Raw genomic sequence first — 13,530 nt, forward strand, 5'->3', positions numbered from 1 at the left:
TTACATGAATCCATACATGCCTTAAAACTCATAAAACTGTACACCAAAAAAAATGATTTTACTGTTTGTTAAAGAGCAAAACAAGTAGTCTTTGAAGAATATGATGGGCTTTTAATACTTGCCCATCTTCTTCTAACCACAATAAAGCATTGAAAGCCATAATTTAAAAAATGCACCAGGCAACAAGGCCTTGACTATTCGTGGCAATTGAAAAGCCCAAGAGGAGAGGAGAAAGTCGATATTCTGGAACTACATGAAGAACTTTAGCTTCCTTACTTCAATTCCTCTTTCACTTTCCATAGAAAAAGGTGATCTTCACTTCTCAATCTAGGATTACCGATTACCAAATTCCACCCCAGAATTGTCTGAGTTTTCTTGACCAGAAGAGAGGAAATGATTTTAGAAATCGATAGATACTGGAACAAATGTGCCAGTACACTTTGAGGTTGTGAACAGGTCACAATATTGTGTCTGATGCTCTTGTGCAGATGAAAGGGGCTCAGGGAAGTGATAAGGGAGAGACTAAAGGAGTGTGTGGGGTTAGCTTTCCAAGGCTTCAGGCAAGAGAAGGAAAAGAGCAAAATGAAATGAAAATGATGTTTGAGAGGTCAATATTCTGTGTGTATTATTCATATGAATAGTATCAACATATTCACTCGTATATGAAATGATCAGTACTTCTGGGAGATTTTTTTTACTTGGCCAAAATATCTAGTTGCTCACCTATGCTGATGATGGTGAGGACGGGGGCCCAGGGTATGCCTGGGAAGGCAGTGGTGACCTCTACATTGAATTGTACCCTATATGCATCCAGTTGAGAGTAAGAATATTTCTCATCCCTATTTTTTTTTTTTTTTTTTGAGGAACTGCAGACTGTGGTTTACATATACATGAGAGTGCTGTTCACAGGAAAAATATTGCTCAGATGCTTCTGCAATAATAATAATAAATTACAGCATTATTGCATCAAAAAAAAGAATGCGCTTGACTTCTCAGAGAATGAAATGCATGGCAGCTGTAAGAATCGTAGTGTCATCCACCTGATGGCCGTCCTGGAAGAGCTGCACAAAGCACAGATGACAATGGCACAGTTGCAAATTGTAGACTTCTTTCTCTTCTCCCATCATCCAACTTTTTCAGTAACAATTTTAGATGGACAACTGAAGCGCTTGCACATTTTTTCAGAGGGAGCCTAGTGTGTCGAACATCCTCAGGAGCTGTTGATTCTTTTCCCTTGGCTAAAAGTAACTCAAAATGAAATTTTAAGTTATAGCCCATCTGTGTCTGTTCGGTGCAGGTAGAGTGGGGTAGCAGAGAAGAAGTGTGTTGCAGTGGAAGTAGCTCTGACTTTGGATCATGTAAAAAGGAGAGCTTTGAATGTTTCAGTAGCATTTGACATCCTCACAACAATGCTCCCTGCTCATCACCCTTCACAATGTGAGGAAAGATTGTTTTATTCTCATTTAACAGAAGCCAAAACTAAAGCATATGTAAGCTAAGAATTTGCCAGAGATCACACAGGGGGTTGATGGGAAAACAACACATAAAACCTGAGTCTCCTGGTTCTAGCCCCACCCACACCCACCCCCAGCCCCATTAGGCTGGTCGTATGACAAAGCATCATCTGGCTTCACCAAACACAGACCAAAAGCTAGAAGATGAAGATGGGAGATTCCCACGTGCTCTGCAGGAATCACTCAGAACTCCCCACTTGCGCTCCAGGCCTGAAGATCTGGCACATTCCCACTTGAGAATGCTCCTGACCCCTTAAGACTTACCTCAAGCACCACCCCTACAATAAGGCTCTTCTGACCTATTCCTATCCTCAAATAATTGATGACTCCCTCTGTAGAGCCAGATTATACCTTAAACACAAGGCCGTTTTTGTGCCTGTAACTTTTTCACACACCTCAGGGCATGAGTCTGGCTGTTACTCATATTCTTGAATCTAACACGGTGCTTGTCTCATAGTAGACACTCAATGTCTGTGTGCTGAATGAAAACACGACTTGAGCTTTATTCCTTAGAGGTGCAAACCAAAGGCAAGCTCAGCATGGAAAATCCTTTGGAAGTCATGTACCCTCTCAAGGCTTTAGTGTCCTCATCTGCAGAAATGGGGAGAGTAAGAAAACAATAACTCTGAAGGATTACTGTATGTAAGGTTATTAGCAAGGTGCCTGTCTCACAGTAAGCTCTTGATAGATAGAGGCTATTTTTGGTGACCAGTCTCCGAGGTGGGCCCAGTGACTCTGACCTTCTGGTATTCATGCCCTTGTATATAGTCCCTTCCTACACTGAATTGGGCTGATCTATGTAACCAATAAGATATTGGAGAATTGCCTGAGTGTGACTTCTGAGACTGGGTTGCAAAAATTACTGAGGCTTCTGTCTTACTTTCTTTTGGATCACTTGATCTGGGGAGAGCCAGACACCAGACACCATGTTGTGAGGACACTTCTGTAGCCCTATGGAGAAGTCCAGATGGTGAGGAGCTAGGCTTCTTGCCAGCATGAGGTTATCATCCAAGTGAACCATCTTGTAGACTGATTCTCCGGCCCCAGTCAAGCTTTCAGATGACTGTAGTCCTGATGATTTCTTGACTGCAACTTCAAGTGAGCCAGTTAAGCCATTCCTGAAGTCTTGACTTATAGAAACTATATGAGATAAATGTTTATTGTGGATTTAAGCTGCAAAATTTGGGGATAACTTGTTACCGAGAAATACATAATACATGCTTATTGTAAATGGCTGTACAAATATCAATGGAGATACCTCCTACATGGTCAGTTCTGGTTCTTGACTGATCTCTGTTCACAGGAGCTACAGGGCAAGGTGACTGGTTTAACCAAATCAGGACTTCTCCTTCCCCAAATCTGAAGAGGTAACTAAGGAGGACAGTCTCAGCAAGTTAGTATTTTCAGATCCTCACCTGACCTGAGGAAGGTAAGAAAGCCTGTCATCTTGGCGCTATCTGCCACATCAGACAAACTTTCAGAGAATACAGCAGGACACCAAGTCAGATAATCTCCTCTTACTTAACTGTGTCCTGTATGTAGGTCATCTCTTAACATAGAGGGACAAGTCTTGCCCCAAGAGCTAATCTTGGGGTCCCCTCTCTTTTCCCCACTCCCAGCAGCTGGCAAACTGTCCAGATGAATCCCTAGCATGAGTCCACCTTCCCAAGCCTTTCACATCACAAAGCTGAGGAAAATGGTAAGTCACATTTTTTAAAGTAGCCAATATTTGACAAAGTATTGAGAGAAACCCTTGGTTTTTCAGGCTACACAGGCCTTGGCGATATTCACAGCTTGGGTGATGGGCACAGAGACATTTGGCTTTAAGTTCTCACATGGTCATGTTACTATAACTCCAAACCCCCAGTCCCCTGGGGGGTTGGAATCTCCAAACCCCCAGATTCCCCAGCGATCTTTGCTATCTCCCTAGAGTTTTGGCTGCTGCTTCTGGGATATTCCATTTCTCAACAACTGCTGTCATTCTTTCCTCCCGTCCTCAGTTCTCCTGCAGTCCCTGATCTGCTCTATTCCTGTCAAAACTAGAGAATGGACCCCAGCCCCACCCCAAGCAAATACAATTCCTTCAGGTAACCCTGAGTTGTCTGACCCTTAAGTGACCACAGACTTTTAAGGCCACTTGAGACAACCTCAATGTAGGAATTTACAAGTGCCCTGGACAGAAAGACAGCTCTTTGTCATACTCAAAAGCATCCTTTGACTATGAAAAAAAGTGTCTCAATATGGGGAATATGAACTATGTCCCTCCTTCACCTCGGAAGGTGAATTCTCTGCCTGCTTGGGGCACTCCTTTCTTCTGAGTGGTTGACACAGGCCAAGCCTCCTTTCTTTGTTCAACAATCCCAAAGTTCCCGCTATTTTTTCCAAGGACTTTAAACACCAATAGTCATTAGTTCTATTATGGCCAGTCTGCCTTGGCTCCCCCAAATTCCCAGAGGTGCAAATATATAGATGAGACCCCACCATGATGACCTCCTTGGATTTGAACTAGATACCAAATAGGACTGTGCACAAATCTGGCCTTGACCAATTCAATTCTGTTTGAACGATTTCTCACCGTTCCTACCTACAACTCTAGTACTCCATAGGTCCGCCCAAATCCAGCTGTGATGGGACCGTGAGGGGACATGATGATCCTAACCAGCAGACCATTCGAAGGTGTTGGTTTGAGAATCACCCAGCATCTGGCCTGACCCAGGCCTGACAGCAAAGCCCCGTGAGGGGTTGCTTTCACATCTTGACATCTTCAGAGTCCCCTGAAAATGTAGCCGTTTCATTGCGTCCCTGGGTGTAGTGAGTCTAATGACCTATGCTTTAAACACTAAAGAATACAGTGAGTTGATTTTTCACACTCAGCAGAGAAAGCACTGGGTAAAGGGTGTGTTCTTGGAATTATTAAATAGAACAACTCACCTCTGCTTCAGTGAAGATTGTCGCTATTATAGTGAACCATTTCTCTGACACTACACTCTTAAGGAAAAGTTATTTAAGTTCTCTCTTAGCACAATACCTTCCACACTGAGGGTAGCCAATTAAGGTTTCTGATTTGGTTGTATTGCTGTTTCCTTGGATGGGGGGACCACAAGTTTAACTTTTGCTTGAAGGACCTCTTCCAGTGGTTTTGTCAAAGCTGTAAATTTTATTACTTCAAGTATGTCAAGGAAGAGGGGCTCCAAACTTAGCCTAGGGCAAAAGGAAAATGCAGATCAACCTGTTGCCATTTTCTTTTTTCTTAGAGACAGGTACTCTGTTGCCCAGGCTGTACTCAAACTCCTGGGCTCAAGCAATCTGCCTGCCTCAGCTGCCTGTGTAGCTGGGACTATAGGTACCTGCCACCATGTCCGGCTGATTTTTTTTTTAAATTTTTTGTAGAGATGGGGTCTTGCTACATTGCCCAGGCTGGTCTTGAACTCCTGGCCTCAAACAATTCTTCCTCTTCAGTCTCCCAAGTAGGTGGGACTACAGGTGTGCCACGATCCTGCTGCCACTTTTATCCACTGGATTTCCACCTACCCGATTACCGAGACCCACAGAGTTCAGGGGTTAAACTCCACTTCAGTTTTCTCATCAATAAAACTGACAAACTAATTCATGCCCAAACTTGATACTTAATCTCTGGTAACGGAAAGACATGTTTCAGCACCAATACTCTTTATGTTAGGCAGGCCCAAATTATGTAAGTACCCTCAATAGCTGCAAAATGCGGGGAAGAAAACATTTGCTGATTTTTACTCTTCCCAAAGCAAATCCGCAAGTACCTTAGCCAAATTGCCTGCAACATCTTATAATTTCATGGTGATTTTACTTTGGAAAAGAAAAAGGAGAAATAGAAGGTAAAGTCCTAGGAACTGGACTTTATCTTAATCATCTGTCTCTTCTCACACTTGGAGTGACAGGAACAGAGAATGAGGATGGAAATGGTATGATTGATACACATACAAAATCTTACCCGTGGTTAAGACTTTCAGGGGAAATTTAGACCACAGCCTTGGCTTCCCAGTAGTCGCTACCCTTTGGAGTAGTTCTGTTTTTAAAAATCAAAAACACAGCATTTGGAGGCTTCAGATAGAAATTATTACAAAAAAATTGACAGCATTTCTCTTCATCAAAGGTGATGCTGTATAGCAAACAGTTTCTGTGGAGGACAGGCAATTTTAAGCTCGTGACTATTACAGAGATGAGGAGGGAGAGGGACTAAAAAGAGTCCTTGCGTAAGAAGATGAAGCCAGCTGTGAAACATTCTCTGAGATTACAGGGGCTCTCCACAGTCATGCGTGCCTAAATCACCTCGAGTCTCTTCCTATTCCAATCCATCTGACACCTGTCTCCAGGCTAATCCTTCTAATCTGAACAGCTGCCTTGGAGACGTAATGCCTTGCCTTGCCTTCAGTGACTCCCCAAGGCCCCCAAAAACGTCAGTTACGCCCTGGCCTGGCCTTTATATTGTGCAAGAATCTGGCTGCATCTGACATTTAATCTCCCTCTATTCCAACAGAAATCTGTCACTCTAGTGCCCACACCACTTTCTATTTACCCACCGTCACATCTTTATCTGTAATGGTCTCCATTTTCTTCATCTGGAATATCTCCCTCTAACCTCTTCTCAACCACCACCTTCAACGTATGATGCAAAGAGTGTGATTTGGAATTAGAGAGATCTGGGTTAAATTCTAGGTCTGCTACCTGCTTGCTGTGTGTTGCTGGGCAGGTGTCTCACCTTCTCTGAACCTCAGGTTCCTCATCTATACACCAGGTTCTCTATACACACCATGTTCATGATAGATGCTCAGTAAAGGTTAGCTCCTTTTTCCTGCATATCTACCCAACTCCCATGCATCCTCCCAAGCTCCTAAATCCACTAATTTCTATAATATCGGCCATAGCAGAGGGTTTGCATGTGAGCATAAGTTTTATGTTCAGTGTTGCAGATTCACCTCTATTCATTAAAGGTGTCATAAAGGAATGGGCCAGGTTAGGAATACAGAGATCATAAGACCTTCTCAGGATAAAGCTCAGCGACCGAGGCATATGGGTTCATTCTCTGCCAATGGCACACTGAAATTTCAGCCTCAGGGGAGTGGAACCCAATAGGAGTACTTGGAAAATAGCCAAGCAGTTCACAGACGGGAAATTATACCATTGCCATGACTCACTGTTAGATAGTTGAAGGAGTTCCTGAATAACTTTTTTTTTTGTAATTCCCAAGAAATTTACAAAAGATGCCAATTAGCAGATTCAGTTCCATGGCACTTGAGGCTTATTTTTTTTTTTTTAAAGCAGATACATTAGACATGCTTACAATTCCTCTTCCCCTTCTAAAAAAATTGCCCCACCAACAGGTGCTTAATTTGCCATGTGATGAAAGCCCTCTTTGGCCATTTCTGATTGGTGCAATGGTAGGCACCTGACCAAAGGGCAGCCCTTCCCATAGGCTGGACAGTAACTATGAGCTATGTCCTAGTACAAAAAAGGTGAGCTGAGCCAACCATGTTCTCTGTCTTTCCTAAAACTAGGAAACACAGAAGGAATGAGCCCATAGCAACGAGAACAGAAACTGCAAGGATGCTGTGATATTATAAAGTATATATTTGGTCTTTGTCTCATTTTCTGTCATACAGCTCCTAAAATCCTTGAAATCTCCAAAGTGATAAGAGTATCATTTGTATGCAAATGAGATGACTGGTGGCTGGCAGCCCTAGGTTGCTTCAGGATGGGGGCTGATCCCATGAAAGACCAAGGGGGGATTATAGGGTTGGAACGTTCAGCCCCATTCTCTAACCTCAGGGGAGGCTGAAGGTTAAGTTGATCATCAATGGCCAGTGATTTAGTCAATCATGCCTAAATGAAGTTTTCCTAAAACCCAGAAGTACTGGGTTCATAGAACTTCCAGATAGCCGAACAGGGGGAGGTTCCTGGAGGTTGGCTCGCCTGGGGAGGGCATGGAAGCGCCTTGCCTTTTCCGACATGCTTCACCCTACGCCTCTCTTTCATCTGGCTTTTATTTATATCTTTTGTAACACCCTTCATGATAAACCACTAAACCTAAGTGTTTCCCTGAGTTCTGTGAGCCACTCTAGCAGATTAATCAAACCTAAGGAGGGGCCATGGGACCCCTGATTTATAGCTGGCTGGTCAGAGCACAGGTAAAACAACCTGGAACTTGTGATTGCCATTGGAAGTGGAGGGCAGTCTGGTGGGACTGAGCCCGGGACCTGTGGGACCTGACGCCATCTCCAGGTGGGCAGTGTCAGAACTGAATTGAGTTAGAGGATACCCAGCTGGTGTCTGCTGCAGAACTTACTGCTTGCTTGGTGTTGAGACAATACACCTACACATTTGGTCGCAGAAGCGTTGTACGTTGTGAGAGCACAGTGGGAGAAACAGAGTTTGTTTTTTTCCTATATCCTTAGAGATGCCCTGAGGGAGAGTCAGGGACATAGCAAGCAAAACCTATGAGTAAGTTCCAGTTAGGGAGGTTCAGAAACCTCTAATAAGCAGGATGAGCCAGGCGGTAGAGAGGAGATCTGAGCAGAAGCACGAGGAAGAAGAAGAAGCCGTGAAAAAGCGATGGAGACAGCACCGGGTCCCCAGAGCTGGCCAGTCTCTCAGGTGACTTCAGTCCCTAATGCTATCTCAATTTCTACAGTAAAACCCCCTGGTCTCAAGCTCACTTACAGCAGTATTCCTTAAAAACAAAAGAACCCAACTTAGGAGGAAAACAGTGACATATTTTACTGCAAGAAAATGAAATACAACTACTCTGAACACATGCACTATTACACAAGTCACAAACCCAGGAGAATCATGAGGATTTATTTTCAATAAGACACAAGGTGCAGGGTTAGACTATCTTAAAGGACAGACTGTTTTCTCAGAGTATTGAAAGAAGGGGGCCTCTTAGGATTTCTGAGAGCAGCCACTAGAGTGTGAGACTTTAGGAATGTTTCCACCTGCTCCGAGGACTCTGACCATCCCTGACGGAAAATGCCAGAGTGACTTGATAGAGCCCTCCTTGGCAATGGGAAGTAGCGCAACCCGTGCCCTGGGATGGGCATGCACCTGCTAGCCCCGTGACCCTCAGCGAGTCACTTCATCTCCTTGAGACTCAGTTCCTCCTTTGTGATAGGTGACCAGCAAAGTGACTTCTGGGATATGAATCTTCTAAGTAAATGTCTTCTTTCACTAGATTAGGAAGGGAGGCAGCCTAGAAGAAGAAAGACTGTGGACCAGGAGTCAGGAAAGCTGCATTTCGGCCCTGTCACTTGCTGGCTGGGCAAGCTGAGCAGCTGTCTGACTTGTCTTGTTCTCACTCACAAAATGAGGAAGTTGATTTGTGTCTCATCAAAAGGGCATTTTCACTCCAAATTCTGTGATTCTAAGACCTAAACATTCCTCAACCTATGATTCCAATGGCTCTTGACATCTGTATTTAAAATTCTTTTTTTTTTTTTTTTTTTTAGGGAAAGGTAATTTTTTTTTTAAATTTATTTATTATTATTATACTTTAAGTTGTAGGGTACATGTGCATAACGTGCAGGTTTGTTACATATGTATACTTGTGCCATTAAAATTCTTTAGTGTGTTTTTTCCCCACCCTTAACTGTGTAGAAAGAAGTCTGTGTCACAATTTCTAGGAGAACTTATTTCTTTCAATTTGTCCAGCTACAGACCAGTGTAAAGAATGTCGGGGGGAAATCTGGTGTGAGTTTCACTCCAGCACTAGTTGGAACAGATATGTGGACTAATTTGGATTCCTAATGGCACAAGATCAGGGCTGGTTGCTGATGGAGAATGTGAAGTCTAAATAGGAAGACAGACCAGGCCGTATTCAAAGGAAAGATGTGTCCTCTTCCCAGAAAACTATAAATCCATAAATGGAAAGTGAAGGTGCGATTCCCAAAGTGATTCTGAGAAGTATCTTAAATGTCCTTCTCAAAAATATTCAATTTATTGGTGGAAATCAGAAGTTTTGAGGTCCATAGACACGGTGGTAGAGGCCAACAGAAAAAGCCAAGAACAAACACGGCTAGTTATAAAAGAAGTTTAATGTCCTGCAATTTCAGTAAAAACCTAAAGGCACACATGACTCCAAGATACTGAAGGTCAGTGACTCATTGCTTCACCAGTTAGTTAAATGAAGGTGCAAGATTCTACAGTAACACTCTTTTCTTGTTTCTGCGTCATGAGGCACCAAGAGCAGCAAAGCCTCTTGAGATACTCTGTACTAGGCGTCTCGCACAAGAACCAGTGCAAGCACTGGACATTTTTGGGTATAGTTGAAGATCACCTTGAAGAACGATGAACTCTGAAGAACAGGCACTTCCCCTGAAGGCTTTAGTCCACTCCCTGCTCCAAGCTCTCTGTGTGTGCGCTGGGGACCAACAACACTTTGACGAAGCCAAGGCTGTGGCTATCACCATGTGAGCTTCGAGGTGCTGAAGAAACTCAACCAGAAAAAGAAACTCATCAAGAAGTTGGCCATAAAGTGTGATGACTCTGATCAAACACATCCTCAGCCCCAGCCTGAATAAAGCCAGTAAATTCCCTTCCCTGTTCATGCACAATGAAAAACTTGGTGGCCAGAGTTGATGAGATGAAGTCCACAATCAAGTTCCAGATGAAGGTGCTGTGTCTGGCCATGAGCATTGGCCATGTGAAGATGACAGATGATGAGCTTGTGTACAACATCCTTCTGGATGTTAGCTTCCTGGTGTCACTGCTCAAGGTGAATTGGCAGAATGTCCAGGCTTTAGGCTTTATACATCGAGAGCACCACGGGCAAGCCCCAGCACCTGGACTAAGACATGGCCTGGTAAGTCCTAGTGCCGCCAAAAAACAAAAACAAAAACAAAAACAAAAACTAATAAACTCTACAGTAGCTTATTATATCTGATTACTTTAGATCAACCACCTCTCTGCATGGCTGATCTAAAATAATCAGACACAGGCTGGGTGTGGTGGCCCACGCTTGTAATCCCAGCACTTTGGGAGGCCGAGGCAGGTGGATCACTTGAGGTCAGGAGTTCAAGACCAGCCTGGCCGACATGGTGAATCCCCATCTCTACAAAAATACAAAAATTAGCCAGGTGTGGCGGCCTGTGCCTATAATCCCAGCTACTCGGGAGGCTGAGGCAGGAGAATCACTTGAATCTGGGAGGCGGAGGTTGCAGTGAGCCGAGATTGCGCCACTGCACTCTAGCCTGGGTGACAGAGCGAAACTGTTTCAAAACAAATTAAATAAATAAATCAATAAAATAGATAGAAAAGACATGGACCAGTAATTCACAGAATAAATACCTGTAGGAAAGAAAGATATGAAAAGGTGTTCAACTGCAATGGTCATTAAAATAACATTTAAAATGACTTTTCATTTTTTGCCCATAAGAGTGACAACAAATAAATAAGTGGCATCCAGTGCCGGTAACGGTGTAAGGAATTAGCCAATCCTATGTACAGTAGGTAATATAAAATTTTAAATAGGCATAGCCATTGACCTAGCAATATCAATCCTAGAAGTTCAGCCTTGAGATATTCTTCTGTGGGTATTTACTTAATAATGTTGATTTGCTCTTAATAGCAAAAACTGGAAGCTACTCACATTGGTAGTGGGTTGGTTAAACAAACTTTGTCCATCCAAATAATAAAGTACTATACATATCCCTTTTTTAAAGGATGAATTATATCTAAATGCACTGATGTGGGAAGATTTCCATGTGGAAAAACAAGTTTTAGAAGATAATGCACAGTATGATCTGATTTTCTTAAAAGGTGTACACATGTACACACATACTCTAAAGGGTCCTCGCCAATCTCCATTCCTTGCATCTCGCCGCCCCCACTTCACACTTCGGATTCCAGTGCCATAGGGAACCTCCGGCTTCCCTGATGTGTCGTGCATTCTCTTAAGAACACGTGCTCTCCATCTGCCTGGAGCCCTCACCTCCTGCTCGGTGCCTGCCCAATTCCTCACCTTAATCCTATGTTACTGCATGAATCTGGAAGGGTATACACCAGACTGTTAACACGGATGTTCCTGAGGCTGAGGTGTCAGGGCATTTTCACCTTCTGTATCATACTTTCCTGAATTGTTTGAATTCCTAATAATGATAATAAATTGTAATTATTTTAAGATTAGGAAAAAAGAACACTGCAACTATACAGACTACAACTGAAAAATGAGGAGATCAAAAGATCAGATTTTTGCCTCTTGTCCTACAACTATTGCTACATTCTGTCCTCTATACATTTCTCCAGTTCCAGCTAGACAGCACCCATCTGTGGACTCACAATCTTCAAATAAAGCCTGAAAAATCTAGGATAGAGGGAGTGAGACAGAGAGGAAAAGGAGGAGATGACTTGCCAGTGTTTTAAAAAGACAGTGCTTCCAAATTTGAGGTTAGGAGACTTGAGTATTTTCAGTACTATGGAATGAAAGCCCAGGCTTTGGTTCATTGCCCAGCTTCTCAGAGAAGCTAAAGAGAAATAACTTCACTAGGATCCTAGATACATAGTTTTAATTTACGCTATATTATTTAGCACCCCATACCAAAAAGAACTTCAAAGAATGTCCTTTTGTTAACTGTAAAATAAATCAAAACTCAACCACTTAATTGATTTTAGGAAAGCAGAGTATATTTGTAAAACCCTAGATATCAGAACATCGAGGTTATAATCTGAGTCTTGCAGTAACAAGTAGTGTTCACGTTAGCACATCCCACCCTAAACACAGCAAGTTCTCCTTTATTTTCTTCCTCTCTGTCACCTGCTGACCTCCCCACCCTCCATCCAATGAGGCTCTGGGCTCCATTGATTATCTTTCCTAAGTTCCTCTCAAATCCATCCATGGCCACTGCTCTACCTTGGGTCCACGTCCTCTCTCGCCTAGATCACTGTCACACCTGGTCTCCCTTGCCCGAGTGTTCCATTCTCCACATTGCAGCTACACTACTCTTAAACTGCAAAATGTGAACATGTCCTTTCTCTGCTTTAACCCTTTTGGTGTCTCCCAGAGCTCACAAGACAAAGTCTGAACTCTGAGTCTAGGATAAGGCTTAAGAAGGCTTTCTGATTAGGCACTACCTTGGTTAGAGCAGTGGTTCTCAACCCTGAGGTTTAAAAATGATTGTTTTTAATGCCAACGCATTTTGAAAACTCATCCCAGATGATTCCACCCCAAGTGGCCAGATGCCTTTAGTGTGAGAAATGCTGATGAGGGACAAGATGCTGTGTGAAGCCAAGAAGAAGGCAAGTCAGAGGTCCAGAAGTGGATTCAGCCTGGAGTTTGGCATTAACCAGAGCTGACTTTCTAGTTCAGGTTAAGCCTTTGTTCTTAGGATTTGCACCAAATAAGACTCATTTCATCTCATCGCCTGGTCCAGGAGGAAGGTGCTGGTGACACGCTCTAGACAGGAACTCTTCGAGAAAACAATTTAAATATTGAATCTGCTCTGCTATAAATAATGCATCAACTTATTTTAAAAAGTGAATATTTAATAAGTTGCAGTACAGCAATTTGAATGTGGAATTTAATCTGCTTATAAAATCCACAAGGGAAAAACCCAATTCATATAAATTCCTGTAAAGTTTCCATCACTTCTCCAAACATTCCTATATACCGGTTGTGCAAACAAACACTGTGGATGGAACAGGGGCAGGTGGAGGAATTAGACGCTATAGCTTGCTTTGATATAGTTTCTCATTTCACTTATTTTTTCTTTGACTTCACACAGAACTGAAAAATGAGTCCAAACAGCACATTTCTATTGAGTATTCTTTTATTTATTTATTTATTTATTTATTTATTTGAGATGGAGTCTCACTCTGTGTCCCAGGCTGGAGTGCAGTGGTGCGATCTTGGCTCACTGCAAGCTCCGCCTCCCAGGCTCAAGTGATTCTCTTACCCCAGCCTCCCAAGGAGCTGGGTTTACAGGGGCATGCTACCTTGCCTGGCTAATTTTTGTATTTTTAGTAGAGACAGGGTTTCACCATGTTGGTCAGT

At 43.0% G+C, this 13,530-nt stretch overlaps 1 pseudogene; it reads left to right on the forward strand.

Moving 5' to 3' along the window:
• The first annotated feature begins 9,830 nt into the window (after positions 1 to 9,830).
• Positions 9,831 to 10,333, forward strand: LOC112627015 (annotated as a pseudogene).
• Positions 10,334 to 13,530: the final 3,197 nt, after the last annotated feature.

The sequence above is a fragment of the Theropithecus gelada genome, chromosome 6, assembly GCF_003255815.1.
Source record: "Theropithecus gelada isolate Dixy chromosome 6, Tgel_1.0, whole genome shotgun sequence".
Classification (NCBI taxonomy): Eukaryota; Metazoa; Chordata; class Mammalia; order Primates; family Cercopithecidae; genus Theropithecus; species Theropithecus gelada.